Source organism: Carcharhinus amblyrhynchos, chromosome 30 (genome assembly GCF_965287045.1).
Source record: "Carcharhinus amblyrhynchos chromosome 30, sCarAmb.v2.hapA, whole genome shotgun sequence".
In the NCBI taxonomy this organism is placed as follows: Eukaryota; Metazoa; Chordata; class Chondrichthyes; order Carcharhiniformes; family Carcharhinidae; genus Carcharhinus; species Carcharhinus amblyrhynchos.
The window spans coordinates 30,458,564-30,477,641 of NC_137353.1; the positions used below are offsets into that span (position 1 = coordinate 30,458,564).

General features: G+C 44.6%; 1 protein-coding gene across 2 annotated transcripts in view; it reads left to right on the forward strand.

Annotated features, from left to right (window-relative positions):
- Positions 1-19,078, forward strand: part of ajap1 (adherens junctions associated protein 1) — a 269,987-nt gene that overhangs the window by 212,581 nt on the left and 38,328 nt on the right. The gene's annotated exons all lie outside the window — the stretch shown is intronic.

Here is a 19,078-nt window from a genome sequence, read left to right on the forward strand (position 1 = left end):
CCCCGCCATTCAATAAGATCATGGCTGATCTGAAGTGGATCTGTTCCACTTTCCCACTTTCTCCCCATAACCCTTAATTCCCCTGTCTATCAGAAATCTATCGACCCGTGACTTAAATATATTCAACAAGGTAGCCTCCACCACTTCAACGGGCAGAGAATTCCAGAGATTCACCACCCTTTGAGTAAAGAAGTTCCTCCTCAACTGCGTTCTAAAGTGTCCCCCCCTCTTATTTTGAGACTGTGCCCTCTCGTTCTGTTTTTCTTTCTAAGTGGGAAGAATCTCTCTACCTCTACCCTGTCTAGCCCCTTCATTATCTTATATGTCTCTATTTATTTTGAATGGACCTACCTCATATCAAGCTGATCTTTCTCTTCACCCTATCTGTGATGGCAACACTAAATTCAGCACCCTCTCCTTCCCTTTTCCCCTATGTACTCTATGAATGGTATGTTTTTTCAGGGGTTATGGGAAAAAGCAGGAGAATGGGGACGAGAAAACTATCAGCCATGATTGAATGGTGGAGCAGACTTGATGGGCTGAGTGGCCTAATTCTGCTCCTATGTCTTCTGATCGATATATCATCAAGAAACAATACTTTTCACAGTATTCCAATACCTGTGACAATAATAAATCAAATCAAATCAAATCATTGGATGTAAGGTGCTCTGGGATGGCCGGAAGTTGCTACGTAAAGGGAAGTTTTTCCTCATTTCTTCCAAATTCCTAGATTAAAATGTTGCCAACCATTTGTACCTTGAGATGGTTGCATTCAAAGGTTCAAGGCAATTGATAACATTTAGTTGCATTAAGGCTGTGTGGATCAGTGAGCGGATAGTGTGAAATGGTGCTTAACAAAGTGATGGGGTATCCTTCACTTACCTGCTGTTCTGTTTTGTGTGTGTTTTAAGCAGAGGGTGAAAATGACAAGGTATTTGTGCATTGCTGACAATGTACAAGGCCGACTACTGATTTAATCTGGTTTAAAAAATAAAGCAGCCATAGAATAATTTGACAAAGTCGATTGTTCACACCAGGTTAGTCTGTGCTGTGACTTCAGGAGAATACCTTGCCCTTATTGCAATCTGCCGCTTTGGAAAATAACTCAAAGAAAAGAATGTACCCACTGAGCAAATGGTTTAACGTTAGCCGATGTTCGCTCTTCACAATGACTCGGCCCCAGATGGAGATCTAAGTATTCGGTTTCATAGAATCATACATTTGTGGGGCACAGATTGAGGCCACTCCTCCCATCAAGTCTGAACTAGCCCTTCTGAAGAGCAATGCAGTTAGTCGCATTCCCTCAGCCTTACACCTCTAAGTGTTTATCCAATTCCCTCGAGAAATCTTCAAATCCGAACCATTTGTTGGATTTAAAACAAAAGTTTTACCTTGCCTCACACTCCTGAGCTAATCACCTTAAATCTCATTCTCTAATCGCTCTCTCATTGTTGGCAACTGAAACCAGTTTCTCTTTATTTACTCTATCTGAGCCTTTCCTGATTTTAAAACACCCTCATCCTAGCCTTCCCTGATCTAAGGAAAATAACCTTATCCATTGAAATTCAATCCCTTAAACTGGAACCACACTGGTAAATCTCTTCTATATCCTTCGTAAAGACTTCACAATCCTTCCTAAAGTGTTGTGCCCAGAATTGGACACAGTTCTACAGCTGGGGCCAAAACAGTACTTTATATGGAGTTAGCACATCTTGGCTTGAGTATCATAGAGTACAGTGCAGAAAGAGGCCCTTCGGCCCACCGAGTCTACACCGAACACAATCCCACCCAGGCCCTACCCCCATATCCCTACATATTATACCCACTAATCCCCTCTAACCTATGCATGCCTAGACACTAAGGGGCAATTTCTTAGCATGCCAATCAACCTAACCCGCACATCTTTGGACTGTGGGAGGAAACCGGAGCACCCGGAGGAAACCCACGCAGACACGAGGAGAATGTGCAAACTCCACACAGCTCGTATAGTTCTGTTTAAAAAGCCAGGGATCCCATGTGCTTTCATCACCGCTTTGTGAACCTGCCTCGCCACTTTCAACGATTCGTGGACAAACACTTCCAGGTCCCTTCTTACAATTTTTACAAAAAAATCTTTAACTTGTACACTTTCTGAGTTGAATTTTGCCTGCCATGTTTCTGCCGATTCTACCAGGCTATCTATGCCCTCTTGAAGCCTATTACTATCCTCTGCACTGTTAACTACATAGCATCTGTAAATTTCAAAATTCTACCTTGAGTCCAAGCTGTTAATACATATCAGACACAGAAGTGAGCTTTGTACTGAACCCAAGGTAACTCCACTGTGTAGCTCTTCCAGTCCCCCAAAAAAAAGCCATTCCCCACAATATTTAACAATATTTAAAATCTCATAGCCAGTTTCTCTATCCATGCCCCCCCCCTCCCCTGTCCTCGATCTCCCAATGTGTGTGTGGGGGGTGGTGTTGCTTCAATGGCCTCTGTTCGCACCAGTGAGATGACCACACCTGGTTCATGTTAATGGAGACCAGCTTTAATCCCCGCTGGTAGGATCCTCTCCTGGTGGGTGGCAGGGAAAACATTACCAAGCCTGGAGAATTCTGCCCCATTTCACTAAATGGTGTGGAAATGCCAATTTCCACATTGTAAGAGATCTCGCCCTGATTTCTGGTGTGGGACTGATTGCCATGTCAATAAAAGGCCTGGGAGAATCGCGATCAGCTGGACGCTGGTCTGGAATCCCACTCCAGCCCTGCCCCACTGACATTTTCCCGCTTGCTGTACTACTCGGGCAGTGCAGCGAGGCTGGAAAACCACATCCCAGATTTCCATTGTGATCCCTCATACGTCCCACTCTTTTCTCGGTAACTCTTCTACTGTTTATCTGCCTATAAAAGACTTTTTTTTTGTTTATATCCAATTCAAAGTCTCAGCAAGTAAGACATTCCAAATCCAGGCTGACAAGACAGGCCTTTCGCTTCCTGCTTTGGGCTTGATCTACATGACCCCCAAGCTGATTGGAACAGGCATGGCACCTCCTCCAAGGCTGGATCTCATTAGCCAAAAGGCCGAGATGCCACTTTTAAAAATTGCCTCAAATGGAGCCTCGGTGTTACCTCATGACTTCAACCAAGTGCAGGATCCAAAACTACACTTGGTCCTAGCCAAAAGGCCGAAAAATGAAACTTCTGGACCTCCTTTTATGGGTGATCCAACATTTAATTTTCATGCTGCCTTCCTCAGTCCTCTGCCGTATGTTTTACGTTCAGCCTGATTATCTGCTTCAGTTTGCTATGCACTTTTCTCCATGTTTGATTTTGTTTTTATTGAACTTGGCAATTACGCACAATGCCCAAAAGAAAATTAGACCAAATCAAATGTTTCTCACACATCCTGCATTGACTAAAAGTCAGATATGCTCAATTTGGTTGACTGCACACAGCGAACCTCCATTAGTGGCTAAATGTCTGCATTGCTACTCTTAATTAGCTCTTGATAGACATTAGGAGAACTAGATTTAGGACATACCCCCGGAGCCAGCCAAATGCAGTGCCAGATATCAGACTGATCAATTTTGCTTTCAAATAACATTTTTTGAAAAATATTCTTGCATGGGAAATGGCTGGGTCAGTATTTATTGCCCATCCATAACAGCAGTTCAGAGTCAACCATATTATTGTGGCTCTGGAATCACATGTAGGCTAGGCCAGGTAAGGACAGCAGATTTCCTTCCCTAAAGGACATGAGGGAAGCATTTGGGTTTTTACGACAATAGTTTCATGGTCACCGTTAGATTTTTAATTCCAGATTCTTTTTTATTGAATTCAAATTTCACCATCTGCTTGGATTTGAACTCGTCCCCATAGCTTTCCTAATTCAGGATTACTAGTCCAGTGACAACACCAATACAATACACAATAACAATACAGAGGAGATTTGCCAGGATGCTGCCTGGTTTGGAGGGTAGGTCTTATGAGGAAAGGTTGAGGGAGCTGGGGTTTTTCTCTTTAGAGCGGAGGAGGATGAGAAGCGACTTAATAGAAGTTCATAAGATGGTGAGGGGGATAGATAGAGTGGACGTTCAGAGACTACTTCCTCAGGTGGATGTAGCTGTTACTAGGGGGTATAACTATAAGATTCATGGTGGGAGATATAGGAGGGATGTCCAAGGTAGATTCTTCACTCAGAGAGTGATCGGGGTGTGGAACACACTGCCTGCTGTGATAGTGGAGTCGGACACTTTAAGGACTTTCAAGCGGTTATTGGATAGGCACATGGAGCACTCCAGAATGATAGGGAGTGGGATAGCTTGATCTTGGGTTCAGACATAGCTCGGCACAAAATCGAGAGCTGAAGGGTCTGTACTGTACTGTACTGTTCTGTTTTATGTTTCTATGTAATACCACTATGCCAGGAGAGTTTTCCTATCTATTTGACTTGCTTTTGTTTGATAATGTCCAACTGATCAGCGCTGGGGTGTGTGACTCCTGCCTAAGTCATTCATCCACACTGATGCTGCTCATGCATTGATCCACCTTTCATTATGTTCTGTCTGCCCTCAGCTGCCTGATACTCTCAGTGAACGCGCCATAGGTTAGTTGACCCTATGCCATGCCAGATTTACCTGGTAAAGTTGTTGGAGTTAGAACATCGAACATAGTCAAATGTAAATAATCAAGGTACTCATTTAAACATGGTTTCAGAATGGGATCTGGGTTTCAGTTTGTCAGGTACAATTTATGGTTTTCTTTGGAAAGAGTTCATTGACCGTTGAGGAAAGAAAAACGACAGCATGGTCGCAAAGTAATTTTGTTCCATCTTCATGTATTAGAAAGTTAACACCAGAGATACAAATGTATTGAACAGTTCCTTTTAACTCTTGCAATGAAATTGGTTTGATTGATGGTATGATCATAGAATCCCTATAATGCAGAAGGAGGCCATTTGGTCCATTGAATCCACACTAATAACAGTCCCACCAGACCTTCTCTCCTTAACCATGCTAATTTCCCCTTCTAATCCCTCTGACACTAAGGGGGGATTTAGCGTGGCCAATCCACCAAACCCACACATCTTTGGACTGGAGAAGGAAACCGGAGCAACCTAAAGAAACCCACGCAGACATGGGGAGAATGTGCAAACTCCAGACAGTCATGGAATTGAACTCAGGTCCCTGGCACTGTGAGGCAGCAGTGCTAATCACTGTGCCGCCCTGTGGCACTGAATGTAGTGGTAAGTCCAACACAGCAGCAAGCCTGAGGTTCAAACTGAATCTATGCAGACGAGCGTGCTTCAGGAAAATGAAGGGGAAATTGGCCAGGCTTCTCTCTATTGACCTACAATCTAGAAACATAATGGATGGAAATGTTAAATGATGCCAGGGTTGCCTGGTGGGTGTCACATTCAGCAGCCCAACAATTATCAGCACCCAATCTGCAGAGCAGTGGTGCCTTGGGGAAAAGCCACTTGGGAAAGATACTTGAGGGCTTGTGACATTCTCCTGGGAGCAGAAGAGACCAAGGGGAGATTTCTTAGAGGAGTACAAGATTATGATAGGTTTAGTTAAGATGGAAAGAAGTAAGCTATTCCCATTAACTGATTGTACAAAGGACTAATGCAGTTTAAGTTTTTGATTTAAGTTCTTGGGAAAGGGGTACAGAAGGGGTGTCAGGAAGGACATTTGTCACGCACTGAGTGGTAAGTTGAAGACTGACACAGAGAGCTGTGGAATGATTCCAAAATGAAATGGGGAAGGCACTTGAAGCAGGAAGTAATGGGATTGACGAGATTGTACAGATAACCAGCATGCACTTGATGGGTTGAATGGTCCCATTTTTAAATAGAATCGCTACAGCGCAAAAGGAGGCCATTCAGCCCATTGAATCTGCATCATCTCTCCAAGAGCATCTTTCCTCTGCCCACCCGCTCCACTGCCCTATCCTGTAACCGTGCATATTTACCATGGTTAATCCACCTAATCTACACATCTTGGGACTGAGAGACGAAACCAGAGCACCCGGGGGAAACCCTTTCTCTGCCATAATAAATCTATGGAAGGTCGGGTGGGGAAATCTCTTAACGTGGCAAACCCATCTCCTTAAATAACACCCCAACCTTGAAGCAGGGCAGTATGGATTAGGGCCCACCGGCTCTGAAGCAGGTCCTTAGCGGCAACCGAGTTAGGCGGGTGGCAAGTGTAGCAGACTGGAATGCTCACTTCCATTTGTTGAGACATAGTGCGGTTTTAGTGATGAATGTTAGGCTCACATCCCTCAACTCTCCCCAAACACACACCCACACTCCCCCATACATCCATGCTCTCTCCATGTCCTATGTGCATCTTACTCTCTCATATCTCCATGCATGCCCCCTATTGCCACCTTGCTGTTTCCATTTCCAGTGTATCTTCCTTAGTTACTCATTCAGTGCCTGTGATGGACAGTTGTCAGAAGGCATTCCTTTAAATGAATCGGAGTTTAATTTGTTCTCTGTAGGGAAGCACTGTAGGGATTCTATGATTCTAAAATTGCGGGAGGAGGGGATGGACCTTCCCCAGCCCCTTCTTTCCATAATGGATAGGAATTCTGTATGCCGGAAGACTACTTGCACTCTTACCCTACTGGCAAAAAATTGCGGAGGATGAGAATGGAGGCGGGAATACCAGTATTGGGGTCGGTCTGCTAATTCTATAGGGCTCCTGAATTGGCCTGTCTTAGTGAAACCCCGGAGACCTACAGCTCAACAAAAGCTGCAATCCCAGTGCAAATCCCTCCTTCCGATTGACTTAAATTGAGCATCAGTGATAAAACCAGGTTTAAATTAGGCAGAAGATTGATAAATGATTGGGCTAATCTGCCGAGGGGATCATTACAATCAAAAACAGTGCAGTCGTTGAAGGAACATCTGGATGTACAACTGCTTGAAAGCATTAAAGTGCCGGAGAGATCGACTTGGCGCTTTCCAGTCTCACGTTCCCGTCGACTTTTACAGAGGACAGAGGGTGGCCTGGATTGTCCTTCATGGAGATACCTCACCATCATTTAAATGTAGTGCGTGCTCCACTGGGCATTAGCAGCTCAGTCCCTGAAGGGGCTCTCACTGAGGCATTGGTGATTATGATTTAATTAGTGTTAGTCCATCAAGTGACAGTCTGCAGTCACTTTCCAAAGTGTAACACAATCAGTGCATGTTACTGAATTCTAGCTTCGATCTGACAATGATACAATGTTCATTGCATCTGCCTGAGATTGAAATCTACTCTAATATAACTGCTTGTGTTATACGTGAGAAGCAATTGTGCAATATCTTCTGTTATACAGTGACTGTCAGCATATTTTATAAGATTAAAAGTCTTACTTTCGGCGCACGCTTGTTGCTTTCATAATGTTTGGGTCGTGTTTCTGGTCCCCATTTTCATTGCTCATTGCTGTTTCAACGTTTTGCCGTTCCATCATGCTGTGCAAACACGCGGGGGTGTGGGTATAGAAACCATAGAAACCCTGTAGTGCAAAAGAGGCCCTTCGGCCCATCGAGTCTGCACCGACCACAATCCCACCCAGGCCCTACCCCCATATCCCTACATATTATACCCACTAATCCCTCTAACCTATGCATCCCTGGACACTAAGGGGCAATTTAGTATGGCCAATCAACCTAACCCGCACATCTTTGGACTGTGGGAGGAAACTGGAGCACCCGGAGGAAACCCACGCAGCCATGGGAAGAATGTGCAAACTCCACACAGACAGTGACCCGAGCCGGGAATCGAACCCACGTTCTTGGAGCTGTGAAGCAGCAGTGCTAACTGCTGTGCTACTGTGCCACCCAAAGGGCAGATTGGGCTGTTGTGGGAACAAGTTGCAACTCTGAATTACTCTGTTTTGTTGTAAATCAAATTTTACCTTTTTAAGGTTTATATATTAGTCACAAGTAGGCTTACCTTAACAGGCAAGAAGTTACTGTGAAATTCCCCATGGTCTGGCGCCTATTCAGGTCAGTGCACCCTAACCAGCACGTCTTTCAGAACGTGGGGGGAAGCCGGAGCACCCGGAGGAAACCCACGCAGACACAGGGAGAACATGCAAACTCCACACAAGCAGTGACCCAAGCCAGGAATCGAACCTGGGTCTCTGGCGCTGTGAGGTAGCAGTGCTAATCACTGTGCCACCGGTGTCTAAGTGGTTAGCACTGCTGCCTCCCAACACCAGGGACCGGGGTTCAAATCCTGGCTTGGGGTCACTGTCTGTGCGGAGTCTGCACGTTCTCCCTGAGTGGGGATTTTCTGGTCACGATTCCTGTGGCTGGCGGAACAGGAAAATTCCACCCCCTTGTGTCTGCGTGAGTTTCTTCTGGGGGCTACAATTTCCTTCCACAGTCCAAAGATGTGTAGATTAGGTTTGGTCATGCTGAATTGCCCCTTATTGTCAGGAAGTCTAACAGGGTAAATACATAGGGTTACCGGGATAGGGCCAGAATGTAGGCCTGATGGGTCAAATGGCCTCTTTCTGCACTGTGTGGATTTTATGATTCTACAACGTAATTACAGAGTCTGGTCACTGGGTAGTCTTATGCAGTGAAGTCTATCTTCAAACTCTGCCAGTACTTTTGAAATTTCAAACCTATAATCGGTGCTGACTGAGGTCAGCTTCACAGACAACACGCTCGTATTCTATAACAACTGATACGCGCATGGGATGGAACTTTCCATTTCCTTTTAAGTGTTTGCTCAATGTCCATGACTGGCTGTGGGGAGTCGGTCATCTCAGCTCCAGGATATCATTGCAGGAGTCCCTCAGGGTAGTGTCCCAGGCCCAACCATCTTAGGAACAGAGGAGTTAGGAGTGAGAGTAGGTAATTCAGCCCTTTGAGCCCATAGGGTGGGTCCACCCAAAATCCCACCCTATTTGGGGGGGGATTCCCACAAACACAGGGATCTCCCCAACCCACCCTCCACAAGGGCACAATACTTTTCACTGTACACCAATACATGTGACAATAATAAATCAAATCAAATCAAATGTAGGGATTCTATTATCTTGCAGGACAGCAATGATGCACCTTACTTCAGCGTCAAACATGCACGGCATGCAAATGGCTAGGGCACAGTTTACAAGATGGCCAGTAGGTTGATCTTATAGCATATGGAGCTGTAGGGATCCCAAAAGCCACACTGACCTGTGAAGGTGGATTGGCGCTGAGCAATAGTAAAGCAGCCATGGGCAGGTTTCTCAACTTGCAAATCAAGTCAAGAGATCTTGTTACAAGGGGTGAATATGATTGCGGGGTGGAATAGGTTGAGGTGTGTAAGGAAATTCTTACATGTAGCTGTGGGACCACATCTAGGAAATGCTATGTGCTGGAAACTTGCAAGAAATAGAAGGTTAGGGGCCATTCCATCGGAAATGCGTTTCTTGGGGAGACTGACAGAAATATGAGTGAGAGGTCGACCTAGAGAGAATCCCATGGCAACACCATCTATTTAGGCATAATGGTGTTATTTAAACTGAACACAACAGAATGACCTGCAAGCTTCATAAATTCAGTTGGTACAGACGCAGGCAATGGCAGCGTATGTAGATCACCACGTGATGTTATATCTATGGTGCCTCCAGTTCTTTTGTCAACCATCTTTAATCTGTCCTCTAGTTACTGACCTTAATGACATTTCTCCTTATTTACTCTATTAAAACTCCTTTGTGATGTTGGATACCTCTGTCAAATCTTCTAGTAACCTTCTCTTCCTGAAGGAGAATAGTCCCACTCTCTCTGGTGATGAATGTTCCACATATCTGCAGTCCCTGATCCCTGGTGCCATTCCCATAATTCTCCTCTGCACTCTTGGCACCCTTCCTAAAGTGTAACGTGCAGAATTGAACACCATGTTCCAGCTGAGACCTAAACAAATGAAGATTTAGCCTGACTTTCCTGCATTTATATGCTATACTTCTTATCACAAGGCAAACAATCCTAGTTTTTTTTTCTAATACCTTTTTCTCTTGTCCTGTGACTATCAGGGATTTATGCGCATCCACACCTTTTCTGTACCTCCATCTTTTTCGAAACTTGCCTCCCCACATTCTTTTTAACCAAATGTACCTCTTCACAGTTACGTAAAAAGGTAAGAAATCAGAGTAGGAAAAGATTGAGTGGTCCCTTAAGCCTGTTCTCCCAACACGAGAAGAAGATAACTTATTCTCTACTTCAACCTGGATGACACGGTGGCACAGTGGTTAGCACTGCTGCCTCAGAGTGCCATGGACCCAGGTTCAATTCCAGCCTCAGGTCGCTGAATGGAGTTGGCACATTCTCCCTGTGTCTACATGGGTTTCCTCCAGGTACTCTGGCTTTCTCCCACAGTCCAAAGATGTGCGGGTTAGGTCGATTGGCCATGCTAAATTGACCCTAGTCTCAGAGGGATTAGCAGGGTAAATATGCGGGGTTGCCAGAATGAGGCCTGGGTAGGATTGTGGTTGGTGCAAACCTGATGTGTTGAATGGCCTCCTGTTACTGTAGGGATTCTATACTTCTGTGAAATGAATCTTCCTGTACTATCCCCATAACCCTTGATTCCCTTACATCAAACAGAATTGTTACAGCATAGAAAAAATGCCATTCAATCCATCTTTCTGTGCTAGCCGACTGCAAGAACAATTCCCGCTCCCCTGCCTGTTCCCCACAGACCTCCATATTTTTATGTCCAGCAAAAACCTCTACCTTGAATATATTCCACAACCTGAGCGTCCATAGCTTTCTAAGGTGGAGAATTTCAATGAATCGCAGTGAAGATTGAAAAATGTCTCCTCAGTCCGAGAAGTGGCTGTGCCGCTCTTCTGAACCAGCTGTCCCTAGCTTTTAACTTCCCAGCCACGGGAAACGTCCTCCCACCATGTCAACCCCCTTATTATCTGTGTGAGTTTCAACAAAGCTATCTTTCATTCTTCAGAGCTGGAACGAATATGGGCTTAATCTACTCAATCCCTTCTCCATGGATAATCCACCCTCGCCCCCAGGAATCAATCAATCTAGTGAACCTTGGTTGCACTCACTAGAGGGTGAGTATGTCTTTCCTTAGGTCAGGTGATCAATGCTGTACAATATTCTAAATGTGGTCTCATCAAAACCTTCTATGACTGCATACCTGGCTCAGAGGAAGATGGTTGTGGCTGTGGGGAGTCAGTCATCTCAGCTGCAGGAGTCCCTCAGGGTAGTGTCCTAGGCCCAGCCATCTCAGGAACATAGGAATTAGGAGCGAGTGTAGGCAATTCAGCCCTTTGAGCCCACTCCGCCATTCTATATGATCATGGCTGATCTCCATCTCATCCTAACTCCACTTCCCTGCCTTTTCCCCATGGCCCTTTATTCTGCTTTTGATCAACTATTTATATATCTCTTTCTTGAATCCATTGATTGATCCTGCATCCACTGCACCCTGATGCAGTGAGTTCCATGGATTCACAACCCTCTGTGAGAAGTAGCTTTTCCTTACCTCTGTCTTGAACCTCCCCCCTTTACTGTACAATTTTGACACTCTACAAGGTTGGTCGTAATGACAATCTCCTAACTAGGCCCTGAGCTAATTGCTCACTGCGCAAGCTTACTGTTAAAGTAGGACACATCAAAGCTATCATACAGGGTAATGGCTACCCTGATCAGATCATTGCTGAGTGTCACAGAATTCACTGTTGGGTCAAAGGTTGCCACCTTCAGATCTGAAAAGTGCCCAGTCTTCCTCAGATTACCTTGGAAGGATAAAGTATCTCAGAAATTTGAGGAACGTGCAAAGCCGGTCATTTACGCTGTCACCATTTAGTAGCAACACAAGTGATGTTTTCCCTCACACTATATTGCTGTCAAGCCAAAAAAGACGTTCTGCCCACCACACAAATGTAGGTGTGAGGCCAGGTATGTAGGCCATACATCCTGAGGACTGGTGGATCGTATCAACCTGCACGTTCCTTTGGCCGTTCGCAGTGGGCAGAGCAATGACCATAGTCCACCACCAACCTGTGCTCTCAGTACTCAGAATACAATGTCTAATGTTTGATGAGATTCCACATTTGGGCAGCAGTTTCTGAATAATCCCGAGTGTGCTAAGAATGACACTACTAACCGATCTCAGATTATTAGTCTTGCGATGTGGCTCACTTACACTTGCTGGAGGTTGCATATATTGATATGTGCCCTTTGCAGGTGCGAGGGATATATCCAGACATTGCACCTTTTCTGAATGAACTAAAGCGTGAGGGTCAATGGCACCCTGGTGAATTTGCCATGACAACGATTCAACCAATTGGAGCCAGATTGCCAACCAACTAGCATCCCTTTTCTCATTCAGTGTAAATTGTTGTTTGAAATTTTGCATTCTTATATCTGTCATGTTGACCGCAAAATGAAAAAGTTCAATAGCATGTCTTTTTTCGAGCTCTCTTCTACCCAGCGTGTATCCAACAATGCACACATTGTAATTATAATACTCATATATGTAAGGATGTTATTTTTAATCATACATGCAATGTATGCATTAAACATTTCACCCATCCTTGCGCCAATAAATCCCATTGGTTTCATCTCACTGGTGATTGAAGATGGTGGTGTGGGTAAGAATCCCAATGCCAAGCCAAGGATGACACCCTAAGATACATTTTGTTGTAGCAACCTGACTTATCTAAATTTGCCTAATCAATTTTAGCATTACCCATAAACGTAACACAGCGCGGTCCCGTGGGATGGGATTAGACGTGGGTGTTTTTATGGGGAATAAATCATATCCCATGAGCCTTGGAATGTTCTCTGCTGTATCCAAATCAGAGAGAAACAGATGGGATAAAGCCTTACTGTGCAAGTGTTTTCTTCCCAGTCCTGTAGTTGTCAGGTTGCTTGCTGAGCTCGCGGCTAATTCACACATTATGATTCAAATGAGTTGTTGCGTAACCGAGTCGCTCAGGCTGGTGTCAAGTAGCAGATTTCATACACCCTTGAGTTGAGTGAATTTATTTGCCTGTGACGTTACTGGGGACTGACGCTTGATGGATTCAGATGGAAGGTTGGGGCAAGAAAGCTTTAAAAGGACACCGCCCCACCCAGCCCCCTCCACCACAACACTGCCCTCCCCCCCACCCCATCACCTTTTGACTTTGATTATTGCTGTAATCCTTTAAAGTGGGCACCTCAAATCTTTGCAGCAAAATATGCCTTTCCTTCCACCACCCCCACCCCATTGCCTTTTAGTTTGATCCTGAGGAGAGATTGGGTGCCATCTATGAGCTGAGGGAGGGACAGACAGTTACCTCCTCCAAATAGCCAAAAGCCAGATCAGAGCAGCGTGGATGGGGCATTGAGAGATGGTTCACATTTTTAATTCATTCACAGGATGTAGGTGTCACTGGTTGGAGCAACATTTAATGCCCACCCTTAATCGCCCTCCATTTCAGAGCATTTGAGAGTCAAACACATTGCTGTGGACCTGAAGTCACATGTAGGCCAGACCGGGTAAGGACGGCAGATTTCCTTCCCTAAAGGACATTAGCAAACCAGATGGGTTTTTCCAACAATCGACAATGGTTTCACGGTCACCGTGACCGTTAAATCCGATGTTTATTGAATTCAAATTTCACCATCTGCCACAGTGCGTTTCGAATCCGGGTCCCCAGACCATTACCCTGGGTCTCTCGATTACAAGTCCAGGGACAATATCACTACACCACCCCTCCCTTGGCTACTGTGATCCAGGGGGAACCAGGAGGACTGAAAAAGAAATAGAGCATTATTGTTCCCTCAAAGTAGTTTTTCAAGGTTTCTCCTCCCTAGAGTAAGCGAATAGCCCACTCTAGAGAACTGAGCATCTACTCTGACGCTGCTGTGCTGCACTTCTGGGGGTGGCATCTTTCAGACGTGGTGTTAAATCGAGAACCTGCCTACCCTCTTAGTGGATATAAAAGATCTCCCAAGCATTAGCTGGAACAAGAGCTGGGGCATTCACCCCCAGTGTCCCGACCAATCCTTTAACCAACATCACAAAAAAAAATACATCCCTGTTGGTGGGAGCTTGCTGTGCATTGATATATTGTCCACATTACAATCGTAACCACACTTCAAAAGTGCTTTCGCTTTTGACTGCAAATTGCTTTAGGACATCCTGAAGCTCTGAAGGCATTATTTCTTTTAATTCCATTCTGCGCAAAACTAGGACGAGCACTCTTCATATGGTGACCTGTTCAGTGGTATTCCAGTGAGATATTACCTGTCTCCCATGGGGCTTCTCTCTCATAGCAGGGCTAGAATCATGATGGCCGTCAGGTGAAGTTGCCACTGCTGCTCTGTCTGCAGTCCCTCTGGGGGGGCAATAGGACAGAAGAAAGTTTTTATATTCACTCGTGGGACACGTGCATCGTTGGCTGGCCCGCATTTGTTGCCCATTCCTAGACGCCCTTGGAGGGCAGTTGCAAGTTAACCACATTGCTGTGACTCAAACAGGCCAGGCCAGGTAAAGAAGGCAGATTTCCTTCCTTAAAGGACGTTAGTGAAGCAGTTGGGTTTTCCCAACGACGGACAACGGTTTCATGGTCATCAGCAGATTCTTCATCCAGATTTTTATTTTATTGAATTCAAGTTCCGCTGTGGGATTCGAACCCAGGTCCCAGAGCATTAACTGAGTGAGCCTTTCCATTATCTCTGCAGCTGCTAAAGGAGCCATGAGTCCCCAGAGCGAAGGTGATTAAGGCTTGCGTGGGACTCATACTGCCTTTGATGCACAGAAATTCCTTCTCAGCATGTCCCCCCCATCAACGGATCTCCCCCCATTAGAACGTGGAGAAGTCAGGAGTACTTGGGTTCCAGATGGAGGTGGAATTCGGGCCCAGAAATTTTAAGCTTTGGCTCCCAAATCTAAAAGATTCGTAGATCTGAAAAATGTGTTGATAGTATGGAGCAAGGTTTAATCAGATTCTTGTTTTTTTCCTTTACTATACATCAATTTGTAATATTAATTTGTTGACACTCGCTTCACCGAAAATTTTTGAAGTCAATTTTATCACTTAGTTGATTGATAGTCGTCACCCTGTGTGGTTTTCAACCATAATGTCTGATGTCAGAGTGCCAGATGGAAATCAGAGAAACATGAGCGGAGCTGCCTTCTCTGAAACGATAGACATTCCAAACTCATCCTGCGTACAGATTTAGTGCTCCTGGCAGGAATTTTAAGTGAAAAACAAATTAAAAAATAACTAAGATAGGGCCATGTTTTTTGAAATAACGCAGGAGTTCAGAACCTCTCATGGGAACAAGCTTTTAATTGTCCCGATGATTTTAACCCTCCTTACCCAGCTGCAGAAATTGTCCATGACTCAAAATGGAACTTGGCAGTTCGTGGGGAGGTGATGACCTAGTGGTATTATCGCTAGACTATTAATCCAGAACCTCAGCACGTGTTCTGGAGACCTTGGGTTTGAATCCCGTCAAGGCAGATGGTGGAATTTGAATTCAATTTTTAAAAAATCTGGAATCAAGAATCTACTGATGACCCTGTGTCAATTGTTGGAAAAAAAAATCTGGTTCACTAATTGCCTTTAGAGGAAGGGAATCTGCCGTCCTTACCTGGTCTGGCCTACATGTGATGGTAGAGCTACAGCAATGTGGTTGACACTCAACTGCCCTAGGGCAACTAGGGATGGGCAATAAATGCTGGCCAGCCATTGATGCCGATGTCCCACGAATGAATAAAAATCACACAGGGTGATGATTTGATTTACTTTTTAATTTGATTGATTATTGCCACATGTTACAGTGAAAAGTATTGTATCTAGCGCGCTATACAGACAAAGCATACCATAGAGAAGGAAAGGAGAGGGTGCAGAATGTAGTGTTACAGTCACTGCTTAGGGTGTAGAGAAAGGTCAACTTAATATAAGATAGATTCAGAGGTCTAATGGCAGCAGGGAAGAAGCTGTTCTTGAGTCAGTTGGTACGTGACCTCAGACTTGTATCTTTTTTCCAATGGAAAAAGATGGAAGAGAGTCTGTCTAAAGTGCTTGAGGTCCTTGATTATGCTGGCTGCTTTTCCGAGGCAGCGGGAAGTGTTGATGGAGTCGATTGTTGGGAGGCTGGTCTGCATGATGGACTGCGCTTTGTTCACAACCCTTGAGATCTGGGTCATAGTTGGGGGGGGCGGGGGAGGTGGCAATGATTAAGATGGAAGTGTGAAAGGGGAACATGGGGGAGGGAGGTCAAGGGCCTCATGCAGGCCATCACCAAGGTTGAAGAGATCAGGATGGAGGATGACATAATGAGGTCCAGTGAAGAAGTAAAAACATTGCTGACAAGGGGAGGTGATGACTAATGGTGTTATCGCTTGGCTAATCGGCTAATGTTTTGGGTTTGAATCCTGCCATGGCAGAGGGTGGGATTTTAATTAAATAAAAAGTATCTGGAATTAAGAATCTACTGATGACCATGAAAGCATTTTTGATTGTCAGGAAAATCCCATCTGTTTCATAATGTCCTTTATGGAAGGAAATCTGCTGTCCTTGTCTGATCTGGCCTGCATGTGAGTCCAGAGTAACGGCAATGTGGCTGACTCTCAACTGTCCCCCAAGTCCAACTAAGGATGGGCAATAAATGCTGGCCAGCCAGTGACACCCATGCCCTACAAATGAGTTAAAAAAGAACTTCTCATCATTTAAGAAATACACGACCTGTTTTTTTTGACCGAAGTGATAACTTTGTAATTATTCACATTATATTCCATCTATCATATTTCTGCCCTTTCATCGTCATCCAAGAGCTTTTGACGCCTCTTTTCCACATCCTCACAATTTTGATTTATTATTGTCACTTGTATAGGGAAACAGTGAAAAGTATTGTTTCTTGTGCACTATACAGACAAAGCATACCGTTCACAGAGAAGGAAAGGAGAGAGTGCAGAATGCAGTGTGACTGTCATAAGAACATAAGAACTAGGAGCAGGAGTAGGCCATCTGGCCCCTCGAGCCTGCCCCGCCATTCAATAAGATCATGGCTGATCTTTTCATGGACTCAGCTCCACTTACCCGCCCGTTCACCATAACCCTTATGTTCAAAAATCTATCTATCCTTGCTTTAAAAACATTCACTGAGATAGCCTCAACTGCTTCACTGGGCAGGGAATTCCACAGATTCACAACCCTTTGTGTGAAGAAGTTCCTCCTCCACTCAGTCCTAGGTCTGCTTCCCCTTATTAGCTAGCTAGTCATAGCTAGGGTGTAGCGAATGATCAATTTGATGCGAGGTAAGTCCATTCAAGAGTGTGGTGGCAGCAGAGAAGAAGCTGTTCTTGAGTCAGTTGCTCCATACATACCCACCTAAATTTGTCTCATCAGCAAGTTTGGAAATATTACATTTCAGTAATATAGATTATAAACAGAGGTAGCCCTGATACCAATCTTTTCCATGCCCCATTAGTAACAGCCTGCCACCCTGAGAATGACCCATTTATTCATATTCTCTGTTTGCTGTCCATTAACCAATTCTCAATCCATAGCGGTATATCACCTCATCACCTAAATGCCATACTTTAATTTTATTCACTAACCCCCGTGCCATCAAAAATCTCGTGAAAATCTAAATACACCACATCCATTGGTTGTCCTTTATCTACACTACGAGTAACATCCTTGAAAGCAGGTTTGCTCATCATCATTTCCCTTTTACAAATCCACATTGACTTGGCCCAATCGTATAATTATTCAAAGGATTTTCCAGCCCTTCCTACCAGAGGAATCTTCACATTGCTCTGAAGTCACACCCCTCCCTGACAATGGCTGGGCAGGCGAGCCATAAAAAAGCCCCGAGTTTGACAGGTCTGGAAGATCCCATTGATAGCCCATTGATTCACCACACCTTCCGTGGGAAGCCCTGCCAAGGAGGTGTTGGGGGTAGGGACTGAAAATCCCAGCCTAAGTGTTTACTTATTACATTCTTTATAATTGATTATAACATTTTCCCCTGCTATTTAAAGTTTATTTATTAGTGTCACAAGCAGGCTTACATTAACACTGCAGTGAAGTTACTGTGAAAATCCCGTAGTCACCACACCCCGACGCCTGTTTGGGTACACCGAGGAAGAATTTAGCATGGCCAATGCACCTAACCAACTTTTGGAATGTGGGAGGAAACCGGAGCTCTCAGAGGAAACCTGCACAGACACGGGGAGAATGTGCAGACTCCACACAGACAGTGACCCAAGCTGGGAATCGAACCCGGCTCCCTGGTGCTGTGAGGCAGCATTGCCAGCCACTGTGTCACTGTACCACCCACACTGACATCAAACTCACAAGTCTGTCATGCTCCATTGACTTTCTCCCTCCCTGCTGAAACATTTGCTACTTCCCAGTCTGCAGGAACCTTTCCAGGATCCATAGAATTTTGAACGAAAAGCACAAATGGATGCACTATCTCTATAGCCACGGCCTGCAACACACTGAGATGTAGGTCATCAGGTCCAGGACTTAGTATCAACCTTTACTCCAATTATTTTTTTCTGTACTGCCTCTTTGTTAATACTAATTTCTTTCATTTCCTTATTTACATTCGCCCTTTGGTTCCCTGGTATTTCCATAACACTTCCTGCATCTTTCACCACAAAACAGATTAATTGGTTAGTTTCTCCACCATTTCCCTATTCTGCATCATAAATTCTCTGGTCTCTGCCTGTAATGGACTCACATGGGTCGCTGTTAATCTTTTCCCTTTTGTGTACTGAAAGAAGCTCTTACAGTCTGCCTTTATGAATCTCACTACCTTTCTTTTTACCCTCCCTTTAACACTTTTTTGGTCCTTCTTTCCTTGGTTTTGAATTGATCTCAACCCTTGGGCTTCTCTCTTTTTTTGGCAACCTTATAAGCCTTTGATCCAATGTAATACTTAACTTTTTTTTTTAGCCATGATGAATGTACCTTCCCTGTTGGGTTTTTGTGTCTGGGAGGAATATTTATTTGTCATAGACCACATTCTTTAAATATTGGCCATTGCCTGCGTACCATCATGGGCAGAACTTACCCCCAAAAATTCAGTCTCACAAAAGTCTGAAAAGCAGAGTGTTTCATTTTGA